The sequence below is a fragment of the Adiantum capillus-veneris genome, chromosome 4 (genome assembly GCF_014529385.1).
Source record: "Adiantum capillus-veneris isolate H3 chromosome 4, ASM1452938v2, whole genome shotgun sequence".
NCBI classification, from domain to species: domain Eukaryota; kingdom Viridiplantae; phylum Streptophyta; class Polypodiopsida; order Polypodiales; family Pteridaceae; genus Adiantum; species Adiantum capillus-veneris.
In genome coordinates this window covers 49,351,763-49,365,519 of record NC_140934.1, presented here as the reverse complement: position 1 = coordinate 49,365,519, position 13,757 = coordinate 49,351,763, and positions in this window count along the sequence as shown.

The following is a 13,757-nucleotide window of genomic DNA, read 5'->3' as shown; positions in this document are numbered from 1 at the left end:
GTCATCGTGGCATAGTAGTTGATAAATTGGCATTACTGTTGAAGAGATGGAGTATTAGCACATAGTCTGAGTTGTTGATCATTTCCTTGTCTATATAGCTGTCGACCATTTAAGGTCTACTTGTCTGCATCCGTTTCGATAATACGTTGTCTCCGTGTGTTCATCTTCTCTGGAAATAATTTTTTTTTTGCAAATTCTCCACCAAATATCTACTCCACCTAGGTGTTATAGAGATTTTGAACATGGTAACGTGAGGTAGTGCTGGTTTCTCTTAGCACTAAAGGCAATCTCTCACATATGTATAATTGTCATGTTTCATATTTGGCTAATAGACTTCCAACCATGTAAGTCTTTTTAAAGTCTGGTATACTTCAAAATGGATCCCAACTACTGTGGTGTGGGCTTGTCTTCAGCAATTTACTTGTTCATCAGGGCTTATGCACAGAGTAGGATTCCTTCCTTGTTTCTACGATACAATCTTCCTGCCAATAGATGATACATTGTTGATTGCTCAATCAGCCGTGGTGTTAGAGGAAGTGGAATTCATGAATTTACTTGTGCAATCATCATTAGAGTAATGAGATTCTTCGATCATCTAGGAATCATTCTATCAAGAAGAAATATGCATCGGGTAGGTTGTCATCTGCCCCATTAGGTGGTTCCCCGAAAGTGATTCTGGATAGGTTATCAACACTTTGGTCTGTGGTACCTTTCTTGACTACCATTGTGAAGCCAAACTCTAGCAGGATGATAAACCATCTTACTATCTTGCCTGTGTTGCATGGCTTATTTACCAACTAGAGTAAGGCTTGATGATCTACGAAAAAGACAAGCTTATTAGGTAAAAAGTAGTGTTGAAATTTCTTAACCGCATACATCATTCCAAGGCCTTCTCTTTTAGTGGTGGTATAGTTTTTTTCCGCTAGATTTAGTTGTCAGCTAGCATAGGAGATCAAGAAATCCATTATGCCCTCTCCTGGCTGAGCTAGTATGCAACTAATAGCTTTGAAGCATCAACATGCACATGGAAAACTTTGTTCCATTCTAGAGTCTTCGGTATTGGTGCTAATGTCAAGGCTTGTTTCAGATTTTGAAAGGACTCTTCACATTCGTCCATCCATTCAAAATGAGTAATGAGGCCATAAATGGGTTTTGCAATGATTTCATACATGTAGACAAATCTATGGTAGTAGCCACAATGCCCCATAAATGCTTGAACTTCCTTAACATTTGTCGGCCTAGGTATTTTTGCAATTACCGCCACCTTTTCCATGTCAATAGCAATACCATTTTTTGATACAATGTGTCTGAGAATTTTACCCTGTCTAACCATAAATATGCATTTTTTAAGATTTAAACAAATACTCTAAAGACGACATTTCTCAAAGACACACTTTAAGTGTTCAAAATGGTTTTCTCTCTTCATCGAATGCACACAAAGTTCATCCATGTAAACTTCAAGGAAGTTTTGCAGGTATTCCTGGAATGCATGGCTCATTAGCCTTTAGAAGGTTGCTGGTGCATTTGGTCAATCTGAAAGGCATGACCCTGTAAGAAAAAATTCCCCATTCTATGGCAAATTCTCTTGTAGTGGTATTTTGGATCAATGGAAAATTGGTTATAACAAGAGAATCTGTGCAGGAAGCTATAAGCCTCTTTTTCAGCCACTCTTTCTAACCCATGATCCGTGATTAAAAGAGGATGATAATCTCGTATGGTAGCTGCATTCAACTTCTTGAGGTACGGGCACACTCTAAGTTTGCCATTTTTGTAGGTACCACCACAATAGGTGATACCCAATCAGTGTGTTCGATTTCATAGATGAATTCAATTTCCTTGAGCTTTTCTATCTCTTCCTTGATCTTTTTAGCAAAAGTCTCATTGTAGGTGTATGGGCGTTGTCTACTCGGCTTAACATCATCTCTCATAGGGATAGTGTACTGACATATTTCAAGATCCACTCCCTTGAGATCTTTGTATGACCATGCAAAAACATCCAGGTATTCCTGTAACGTTTTAATGAGAATCTCTTCCTCCTATAGAGACAAATCCATAGCTATCTATGCTGGCTTGGAAACTTCTCCTTGCTCTGCTAGGTCAATCCTCTTTGCATTTTCAAAACCTTTGTAGGATTGTCTTGGTTCCTTGGGCTGTCTCAATGGTTGCCCAACAATGATTCGTCGATCTACAAGGTGTAATTTTTGTAGTGAGATGAAACACTGATTTCTCCTGGTTTGTCACTGTTCGACTCCACATGGTCCACACTTCCTTTAGAGCGCATTTCAATTCCTTGGATTTTTCTTTTCTTTTTGCTTTAGTCATTGACTGTTCTCTTTCTTTTGGATTGGATTCCTTTCGACTCTTTGGTCTTTTTGGGGTTTTGACGTTTTGTTTCTTTTTGTGATTTCTTGATGGAATATATGCCCAAGACTTTGTCTTTGACGCAATCATCCACATTAACCATTATTAGGAACTGTGTTTTTCCTTTGGCATGGGCCATTAGATTTGCCTCGTTGTTGTTTGGTCTCCCTTTTACATTGATACCTCTCTTATCGTCTTCGATGTTGATTGAAAAATTCAAAGAATTTTTCATCTTTTCCTCGCAAACAGTAGATTCACTCTTACGTGTTCTTTTTTTGAATCTAATTCCTTAGCAGTAAGAGTCTCTTCTTCTTCTAATTCATCAATTGCATCATACTAATGGTCAGAGAAAACTTGTTGTTCCTTGATTGGCATGACTGACACCGTTTGGTTAGGAACAATGCGTATCCCTCTTCATCACGAAATTGTGTAGTTGTGGACTCGTTAACACATGCGTCCTTCGTAGCCAAGATTTGAGTCCACTCAAATGGCTTACATAAATGTTTAGGGAATGATTCAGGTATATAGTCCACATCATTTATGTCGCGATCCAATATACAATCTTCTTGCCTTAGGCTTCCGTTCTTTGAAGCCCCACACATCCACATAGGGGTGTCTTTGTTTAACCATGATGGAAATTTTGTAGCTATTGATGTTTCGGAATCAAACTCTTGGATAGGTGTTTTCAAAACATCCTTGTAAGAGTGATCCTTCAAGTTTACTCTTGTTATTGATCTTACTTGTTTCATGTAGAGATATTCATTTCCCTAGTCTTGGATCAGCTGTATTTGTCTCATGAATGGTCTTTCTAGGATTATTTCATAATTTAGTTTCTTTCCAAAGTCTACAATGGCAAAAGTGTGTTGGTAATCAATTCCACAGGAGGTGGCTATCACATGTTCTAATAACCCCATTGGTTTCTCAATATACCCATTTGCTAGTTGCAATTTCATTCGTGTTTGTCTAATTGCTGGTTTTCCCCAAGCTTCCCAAACAGCTTTGGTTGCTATGGAGATACTTGCCCCATTGTCTAGTACTACCATGGTTTAAGTGTTGTTGAAGTCCACTAAAAGGGTTTTGCTTCCTTCGTCTCCTTCACAATAGTCCCCGAGCTTGTTCATAGGAATAGATCTGACAGATTTTCTCATGTTTCTTCCGGTGCAGTTCTTGAACTTTTCTTTTTGATAGTCTAATTATCCCCATTTTTTCCAGAGTGTGTTGCAAATTTTTCCATAGGTGTGGTCTTATCCTCAACAATTCTCCTAATGTCACTGTGCATCAAATTGATGTTGACATGATTGACTGTAAGTTCTCCACATCTATTGTCTGCTTTGCCCTATTTAGTTTTGTGGTCTTACGTACCAATGAAGTTTTCTCATTATCGCCCAAGTATGAAGTTAGAGTGTTGAGGATTTGAGCTTTCAAATTTCCAAACTGTTTCGACCCCCACTCTCCATATAATGATTGTTCATCTAACTCCATGGGAGGTTGATCTAACCATACTTCTTTGATTGGAGCTGATTTTAGTATCAAACGTCCATCGTTTATTTCTCTGACTTGTTCCCATAAGCGATTAGGCCAATCTTCCTCCACTAGGGGTATTCCATTAAGCCCATCTTCACTATGTGGTACTACAATTTTGGGTTTATCAATTTTGACTAAAGAATCCCTAGGTTCTTTACTGTCGTGGTTGCCCTTTTGTTTTGACTGAATGTCATCAATTTCTAGATTCCCAATGGTTTCCATCTTTGGTTTTTGCACTTCCAACATTGATGAGTGATTGGTACTAAATTTTTGTAAGCTTCAAGCTTAGTGGCTTCCATATCAGGAGTTGGATAGTTTTTCCATTTCATTTCCATGTTTTGACCTGCTTTTAAGCTAGCTTGGAAAGCTTCCAAGGCTCCATTGATGGGTTCGTATTTTTTATCGACCAATACAAAACCTCCTGATTTTTGTTGTTTCTGTCTTGTGAGCTCATAGCATTGTCATCTTTCTATTTTGGAGTTTTTAGAGGATTTTTGGCTATCCTCAGACCAAATAGCATTGTTTTTCTTGTTCTTCTTGGCCCAAGCTCTCATAATCACCTTGATGGGAATTGTAGGTTCACTTTTTGACGAACTAACATGCAAGATGTGCACTAGGTTAATGACTGTTTTTCCTTTGTTTGCCGGATTTCTAGGACAGTCTTCTGTGAAGTGCCCACCCTTCCTACCACATTCCATGTAGTAGACTTCAACTGGTTTAGCATTCTTATTTGGTTTTGGACATTCATTTTTCCAATGACCATTTGATCCAAAATTATGACAACATTTTGTCTTAGGTTTCATCATTGGTTTCATCATAGGTGGTCTCGCTCCTTGATTTGCAATAAGACACACTGGTGCTGCATCTAGGGTGGCTAAATATATTCGCTCTTCTATGGTGATTGGTGGTGGAATATACCACCCTTCATCAGCTACCACCATTGATGAACTAATCTCATGATACGGTGCAACCAGTACTAGAGCTCGCTCTTCTATTTGCTCTTTTTAGGCTGCATCATGTACTCGATTGGTACAACATTGTTTTCTGGTTGAGGTGCCTGTTGACCTAACATTGGTTGAGTCTCTCCATAGCCATCAGTTTCCTTGGTATTTATCCAAAATTAGGTGGATACCTATACATGGGTTGTCCTTCTAGTCTCATGGGCACGAATTGACCATTTTTGTCGTTTTTTGGCTTGTAATAGCACTCATTGGTTTCATGGTTTGTCCATTTCCCTTCAATGGCACACAATTTAGGTTCTTGTGCTAGACCCATAGGCGATCCTTATGTCTATCCTTGCCCTAATCCTGTTATTATTGGCAACTTCTACAGATTGCTCATCATGTCATTCATGAGTTTCAACATGTCTTCTATGGCATTCAAGGGAGCAGGCACTGTTGGTCCTACATGTGTAGGAAGAATAGTAGTAGTGCGCCCACTTTGCGTTTCTTTAGCATTTTCTTTATTGAAGATATCACAGTTATCCCCCAAATTGATGGCATCTAGAGTGTATGCTTCAAAACTAGTATGTCTCTTGGTATAAAGCATGGCATGGAGTTCTCTATTGAGAAATCCCTCCAAAAAAAGTTATACTAAATGTTCTTCCAATGGGATCTCCCATTCAGGACATCATTCAATGTGCTATCTCATTCTAATGCAATCCCTAATGGATTTTCCTTGTTTTTGTTTAAAGCTATAGATTTGTGCTACAATGCTATGTTTAAGTCCCATTTTTGAGTAGGCAACAATAAATCTTTGAGCTAAGCTTGTCAAGTCCGTGATAGTCCCAGGAGGTATGATTCAAAACCATGTCAAAGCTTCACCTTCCAAAGTCATCCCAAATCCCTCAAATTGAATGTGGAAATCAAATATGCGTTTAGCTCTTAGCACTTGCCTAAAGCTTGCTAAGTGGTCATATGGATCCCCATATCCATTGAATTTTTTGACCTATTTCTGAAAATTCTACTGGTCTGACTCTTTGATTATGTTCAACACCTGGTCTCCTTGTTGGTGCTCCTCCGTCTAAGCCTTCAAACCAGTAGCGTAGGAGTTGTGACTCATGTAGCCCTTTGCTGGCTTGAGTGTCACCTGATTTTCCATGATTTGTTTTGATTCCTGTCCTTCGATCCCAATTATCATCATTAAGATGGCTGCCCTGGGTCATACTCCTCGTTGATTAGCCATACTACCAAAAGTTCTCTTAGTTTGCTCCTCGTTTAGATCAGGTCCTTGTCTCATACCCATTATCACATCTAGGATAGAAAGTCCTTGATACTTAGTCCGTTCAATCTCCTTTGGGGTCATCATAACAAAATTATTGTTGTAGCAGTCCCTAAATGAAGATTGCCGTGCAATACAAAATGTGTGCGGTGCGGTGCATGCGGGAAGGGGGAAGACGGAGAAGGAGAAGGAGTGCAAGGTGTGTGTGTGGAGCCTCAGTGGAGCAAGACTCATGGATGAGTTGCCCCTTATTGTTGTATATATGTACAACTAATAAGGTGGTCAGTGGGCGATTGAACACCAACGTCCGGCCCCAGGAAAAGGCACAACGTCTTTACCCCAACAATCTCCCACTTAAAGATGAATATGCTGATAAGTGGGTCTCTACTAGCTAAACTACTAGTATGTACAAGAAAATAGGTGAGAGACTCTCTCAACCTATGCCTATGGGCTCGCTCAATCAATCTACATTCATCAGTATCCGTTCTAGGGGTAGGAAAGCGTGCATGTCCATGCTAGAACTTGCATGTAAATCACATAGACTACTCTATATGGTCTGCAAAACTCCAGTATGCATCATGCTAGTGTCAGTCGTCGTACGACTAAAAATCCTTGCTGCAAGTGCTCCCACTGTAACTGCTAGATTGGGCCTTGACACTAGTAGGTCATCCATGAGACGCCCGAACGCTGACAAAATCTCCATAAACCTGGTTTTCTTAGCCCCCCCATGCACTATCTAAATGTACTACATCATTAGGACTACCCATCGCATATGGATGTGTCAACACTGACACTGGGAGGCTACATCCCTCTCACCCATAGGCGGAGCCATGCGTCTTGGCACCAACTCATCAACCTCTACCATGAGCATATCAAAGAACTAAATGTCTATCATCTCTGCTTGTGTCTCTAGGGATCATACCCACTCTACCTCTGCCTGCACAGACTCTGACAACACCAGCTATGTCTCATTAGAGCACTGCCGCTCTACCTCTATCTCTATAGAGTCTACTGGCACGTCTTGCATAGCTAAATGCTCTTTCTTGTGAGCATGGTGGAGTTCACCCATAAAGGAGACACATGTCATCTCTTGCTCAAAGCATACCAACAAAAAAACCGAGACCACGTCGTCTCAAACCTCAGACACATGCATAGGATATACCAAGCCACTGTGGGTCCTGTGGCAATCACTAATGATCCGCAATGCATCTAGAAAGAGTGCTCTCTAAGCAATGTATGACACCCAAAATCTGCTAATTGTCTTGCTAAGATTAAGCTTTGTCTCAATTGAGGAACATAATGCACATGCCATAGTGTATATGATGCACCACATAGCGTATATGATGCACCGCTGGGCAATGACAAGCAAACTTCTCCTTCGCCTGCAACGTTAAACGCTAAACCATTGTCCAAGTATAGACAACCAAAGTTTCCACTAGAGAAGGGGCTAAACCACTCACAATGTGGTGTGACATGGAGACAATGTGCTCCACAATAAGCTGCTTGATTCCTTCAGGCTTGAGCCTTGCTCGATTGTTGCCTCCATGCTCAATTGCTTGGCCTTGCTTTGCTTGATCAATCTCACACACCACATTAAAAGCCAGAAAAGATGGTGTTGCTTCAGACTTGCATTGTTCGGCCTCAAAGTTTCAGTTTTGCTCGATTTTCATAGAGCTGCCAAATTCTCACTTCCTCCCAATCTTTGAATCTTTTCTCGATCTCATCCTTGGTTGACTCCCCCTTGCAAACTTTGCAATGCCGACTGTTGCCCAAATTTTTGTAGACTCACAACCTCTGCTCTGTGTAGATTCAAATGCTTCAATTCTCCAAGCCCAAAAGGGGCTGCACACGCCTTGGAAGCTTTGAGCTCTGAGATCCACCCGATCTCCTCTGGGTTCAACCGATCCTTGACGGATCTGCCCCAAACCACTCCAATCCAGTGCCGCAAAGTGCCAAGCTTTGTCACTTTCGTGTCTTGCCGGGAAGCCGTTGCACGTGCCAATTGCCGAGTTGTAGCTTTGATATCAGTTGAAGAGTGACATGCATTGCAGAATGTGTGCGAGAAGGGGGAAGAAGGAGAAGGAGTCCAAGGTGTGTGGGTGGATCAAGACTCATAAATGACCCGACCTTAAGTACATAAAGACTTGAAATCTTAATGGAAAGAAATACCTAGCTTCCCATACCACTACTAACCCTTTTTAGATGCAACCTTCTCAATTTGGCAATCTACAAAGTTTCCTTCCAATTTTTTGTTTGATCAAAAGTGTATAAGTTAGTTAGAAGATCACATAGACATACATGAACTTTTGATGCAAATTCTTGCTTGATCCGGTCAAAACAATCAACCTTATCAATCTGCAAACTTCAACTCTAGAATACTCAACTTTAAGCAGCAAATAATATCCAATTGACTCCAAATTTTTCAGGCTACCTGTATGGTGAACCTACTAATATTGGCGACCAAAAATGTGAAAAACATTGTCTCTTGCTAGCAGGAGTTATTAATCGTGATTAATAGCTCCTGGATCAAAAAATCCAAGTTTCCCACTTTTTCTAGTTCCTCGGGGTTAAGTGTGTGTCGTCCAACAAGCTCCGTGTCTATTTTCAATAGTTTTGGACAAGATTTGCGTAATTTCTCCTTGGTTTAGGTGATTTCTAGAATTAGATACCATGGAGCCCGGTAAACCTTAAGCAATACCAATCCAAATCATTTGAAATTTGGCATAGGAATTCAATTACTACCACCACTGGACCAAGTTGTATTGAAAAGATTCCAAAAAGTGGACTTTTAAGAGGGGAAGCATTTAATTACAATTAATAGCTCCTAGGTCAGAATCATGATTTTGTCCCATTCTTTGGACTTGTCCTTTTTTTTTTTTGACTCCTTAACCAAGTCAATTGTCAAGTTTCATGAAGTTTGGTTCAGTTTTCAATTTCTTACGGCAGATTTTGCGTGTGTTTCTAGGTTTCAGTGAAATTTTTTCCCAAATGACAACTTACGGGTCCAAATGGTCTCAAACTTGAATCAAAGTTTCTTTACCCCATGTTCTAGCCTGTGGTATGGTCACAATGTGGAAATTTTGCATTTCCAAGTCATTAGCTATTGATCGCGATCAATAGCCTTTTGACCAAATTCACACTTTTTTCAACTTTTTGTGACACAAAATTCAAAAACATAGTATTATAAAGTTTGTCTCAAGGTATTTTCCAATTTGGATTCAAATTGAAACCCTAATCTATTAGTTTTCTGCTAAAAAAGCAAAACTACTGTCAGTATGGACTTTCACACACAATTGAATTCCACTCCTTGATGTTCCTTGCAAGAAAGGTTTGGTCTTTACTTGGTAGGGGTTTGGTGAAATTGAAGTTAATTTTTGAGCTTCAACTTGGAATAAGGCCCAGTTTAGATCTTGGGAGGTTCAAGATCTACAACAAAATATGCATCTATGAGAGAGTCAAGTAGTAGAACCTACATGCATGAAAGTAGTAGGAGATGTGAGCATTGGAAGCTTGGAGTAGCTTTGGACAAAACCATTGCAAAGGGATCTAGAGAGCTCGGCTATGTGAAGGATTTACAATAGCACAAATTCAACCAAGAATGCATAGCACTTGACTTTTACAAACCCAAAAAGGATCACCTGAACAGGGGAGGAAAACCCTGACCAGAGATACCACAATACTTAGCAAAAAGATACAACAGAGGAGTCATAGAACATCATCCAAACCACCATCCAAAGAGAAAAATGATGCAATATGGGCCGGGTCCCATCCAAGGATGCCAAGGAGATGTAGGTCTCTTTCACCGACCCCCAACCCCCAACCCCTCCAAGGGCGGCACCACCACCAACCAAGTAACATGCAATAGTGGCCACCACTTTTGCACGAGGCATGGAGGGGCAACCTCCACCCTGTCCAAAAATGAGGAAGGGTGCGGATGGAGAAAAACAAGCATGGTCGGGGATGTAGGGCCCTCCACCCAAGGAACACCTAGCCATGCGTGGGCGCCGCCACCATGCACCAACTGTACCACAAAAATGTTAGGTTTTTAAGCCCATCTATGGGAACATACCCTATACGCTCAATTGTGCATGGAAAAAAGAATGGCTAGTATTAGTCAATTTTTTCTTTTCAATCAATCAAAACATATAGTGATATATTTTGTGCTATTTTTTTGGCGTAGAGATCTGCTCTCTCTCTCTCTCTCTCTCTCTCTCTCTCTCTCTCTCTCTCTCGTTCTATTTTGCATGCTCATTCTAGAGTCACCATGTCTTCTCCACAACTTCACCCACCATAGGCTCACAGTCTTACAAAGTGATATTAGCCTTGATAAAATCGATTCTTGGGAGTGTGCATAAGTGACAGCCATGCACAAAGTGCTTGTTGGAGGGCGGTTCTTCAAGGGAGCTCAACACATAGAGAATAAGAGCTTGTAAGTTACAAGTGCAACACTGATATCTACATATGTGCTCAGCATGTCTTCTCCAACCCTTTGTTCGCAGACAATAGTCACAAACCAGTCAAATTTTTTTTATTGGCATGCCCCATACTGTCATGCTAGCATTCTCTACACTTGTGAACTTTTGTTGTCCATACTCGCACGCTGGCATTTTTTGCACTTGTGAACTTCTTGTTGTTCATTGTCAGCCTTTGACACCAACGTGCTATGATTAAAAACAGTTAGCTTTATAAAAACCCAAGCCTTTCACATGCTCAATTAAGGTATCAAAGGATTATTGATCTCTTAGTAATACTTAAGCTTGGTTCCCACACACTCATTAACTTTGACAACTCGACAACAACTCAACATCAATTGCTATATTTCCAAATATTTTGCGATTGATCTTATTCTCAAGATTTAAATTTAGTATTACTTTTTGCCTTCAACATCAATCATAGCACAATTATATCAAACATGACGTCGAAAGTCGACAAATTTAACGGGTTTGGTTTTCATACTTGGCAAAATCAAAGAATGGCTATCTGATGCAGGAGAATCTTTGTAGTGTAGTCAAGCCCCTTTCATTCAACGAAGCAGGTACATCGGCTATAGTTACAAGAGCATTATTTGTCGAGCAACAATACAAGGAAGAGCAAGCATTAGGTGTTATTCCCACATCTCTCCAAGATGACTTTATTCATTATTTGGATGACGTGTGTAAAGTGTGGGTTTTGTCCTAAAGTCTGAGTGAAGGAGGGAAGAGTGGGAATTATCCCACATGTAAGCAGTAGAGCTACTTAAGGTCACTTTTGAATAAACTACACAGTTCAAGTTTGCACTACATGCTTGTCTATGGTGAGACCATGCTAAGCTAAGTCAATACTCAAGAATGTGTTTATGAGTCCAAGCTAATCTATCTTGGAACCTAATTCACTTGAGTGATAATCTTGCATACACACACTCACACACTTGTACTATGTTTCTCTTTCATCCACCCTAGCTAGCACGATCCCATTCCCATCAAGTGGTATCAGAGCTTTATGGTATGCTAGCTAGTTTTTCTTTCTTTTTACTATGCATTCATGTGTTAGTTTGATTGGCATCTCCTATTCGTCAATAGGTTCCTTGGTATTTCTCTTCCTCTCTTCCCATTGCATACCTTGTCACTAATTAGTTAGTGTGAGCATGTTCTTGGATTTGATTTCCTTGGGTCACTACTCTCCTGGCTAATTATGAGGTTAATTAGCATTACGATTAATTATTAGGTGCTCTTCTCTCAATAATTTTCTCCTTTTTCACCATTTTGTGTGTTCCATTACTCTCAAGTACAACACTATCTTGCTTCCTCACTTATGTGCATCCGTAGCCAATGTCATGAGCTTCAGGATGCATCTCCCCCCATGCTCCAATTGGACATGTCATGTGAGAATAATTGCTTAATTAATTTTAAACTTTTTGAGAGTTTGTGGCTACTATTTCTCTGTGTTTTGCAGTAGGGAAGTGTGTTTAGGTGTGTGTGTGTGTGTGTGTGTGTGTGTGTGTAAAGTTCATGCATTAAATGCTCAACACCTTTTTGCTGAACCCGTGGGAAAGAACCATATTTAATGGGTGTTGACCTTTGGAGGGCCCATCCAAACCCATTCTCCACTGCCCAACTGCCCACTGGTGGACTTCACCAAGGCAGTTAACTACATTGAGTGAAATTTTTTGGGTCTGAACGGATCCCGGCCGGCTGCACCAAGCTAAAGCGCCTCCGATCGTCCAGTGCTCTGCTTGCACTGCTCAAGCCTGACCTCTCCTAATTGGATATTTCCCGGCTTGATTGTCTTGCCCCTCTGCCCAATCCCATTTGGTGCTTGATCCCGCAGGTTACCAAGCAAACCTTGCCTTCAAGCTCCAAAGCACTCATACCCTCGTAGGGGTGCTGTCCCACAAAGTTGTGCACACAAAGGGAGCCGTGAGCACCTAGCCAAAGTCTCAAAACTCCAAATCTCTAAGCTTCATCAAAGACACTCAAAGCCAAAAAGTTTTCAAAGGCAAATCATTGAGCCCTCAAGAGGAAGCGACATTCAAGCTTTACAAAGAGGCATTCGAAAATGGTTTTTGTTTTCAAAACTGTCAAGACTCCATCGAGCTTCTCCAAAGCAGACAACCTCAAAGACTATTGTGAAGAGGAGCTTCAGAAAGTTCAAAAGAATTCTCTCTCTCTCATTAAAACTTTGCAACCAAGCACAATAAATAAAATTCAATTCTAGAATACTTGTGCCCGTGTACAGAGGTAGACACTGGCTAGGAGAGTCTCCTAAGCTAAGACCCCTCTATTAGCACAAATGGGGGAGAAGGGAATAGAAAGGTACAATAGGGAAGGCTTTCACACCTGCCAAACAACGTTAAGGGGTTACCTAATGAAAAATTGTTTATGGTATGTTATCAGCACTACCTTAGAGCAACAAGCCAAACCCGATGGAGTGCACACTAGGGCATCTACACTCATAGCAAGCGCACAATTTGGCCAAGGACAAAAAAGAATTAGGAATCATCATCACCTCCTTGCATGACAACTATGTGCATTTCATAGACAAATGTAAGCATGCACATGAAGCTGGCGAATCCTAGAAAGCATTTTTGGAGCCAGGGCTAAAGGAAGTAAGGTTAGTTTCAAAAGACAACTTTACAAGATCACTATGGTTGAAGGGGAGGACATTGCTAGCTTAGTAAATAGGCTTAAGAGCATTGTCACACAACTCACTTACATCCAGGTTGAAGTACCAGAAGATGACAAAGTAGCTGTACTTTTAAGTGCACTTCCACCCTCTTATGACCACTTAGTCACCATTCTTGAAGAGAAAGAACCGGCTCCACCTTTCCAAGACGTCATCAACTCAATTCAAGCAGAAGAAAGAAAGCAAAAAGAATCATTAACATCATCAGGAGGGGCTTTTGTCACATCATCCTCAAGGGGAGATATTCCCCATCGACAACTGAAAGAAAGTGTTATGAATGTGGAAGAATGGGACACGTAGCGAAAGACTGCTACATAAACAAACCTTGCAAAAAAATGCGGTAAGAAGGGATGCCCTCCTTCTTGATGCTAGTCAAATGGAGGTAGTAGCAGTGGAGAAAGCAACAGTAGTAGAAGCAATATGAGAAGCTACAAAGGAAAGAGAGCTATCAAAGGATCAACTCACATAGTAGAGGATGAAGCAGAAGACGA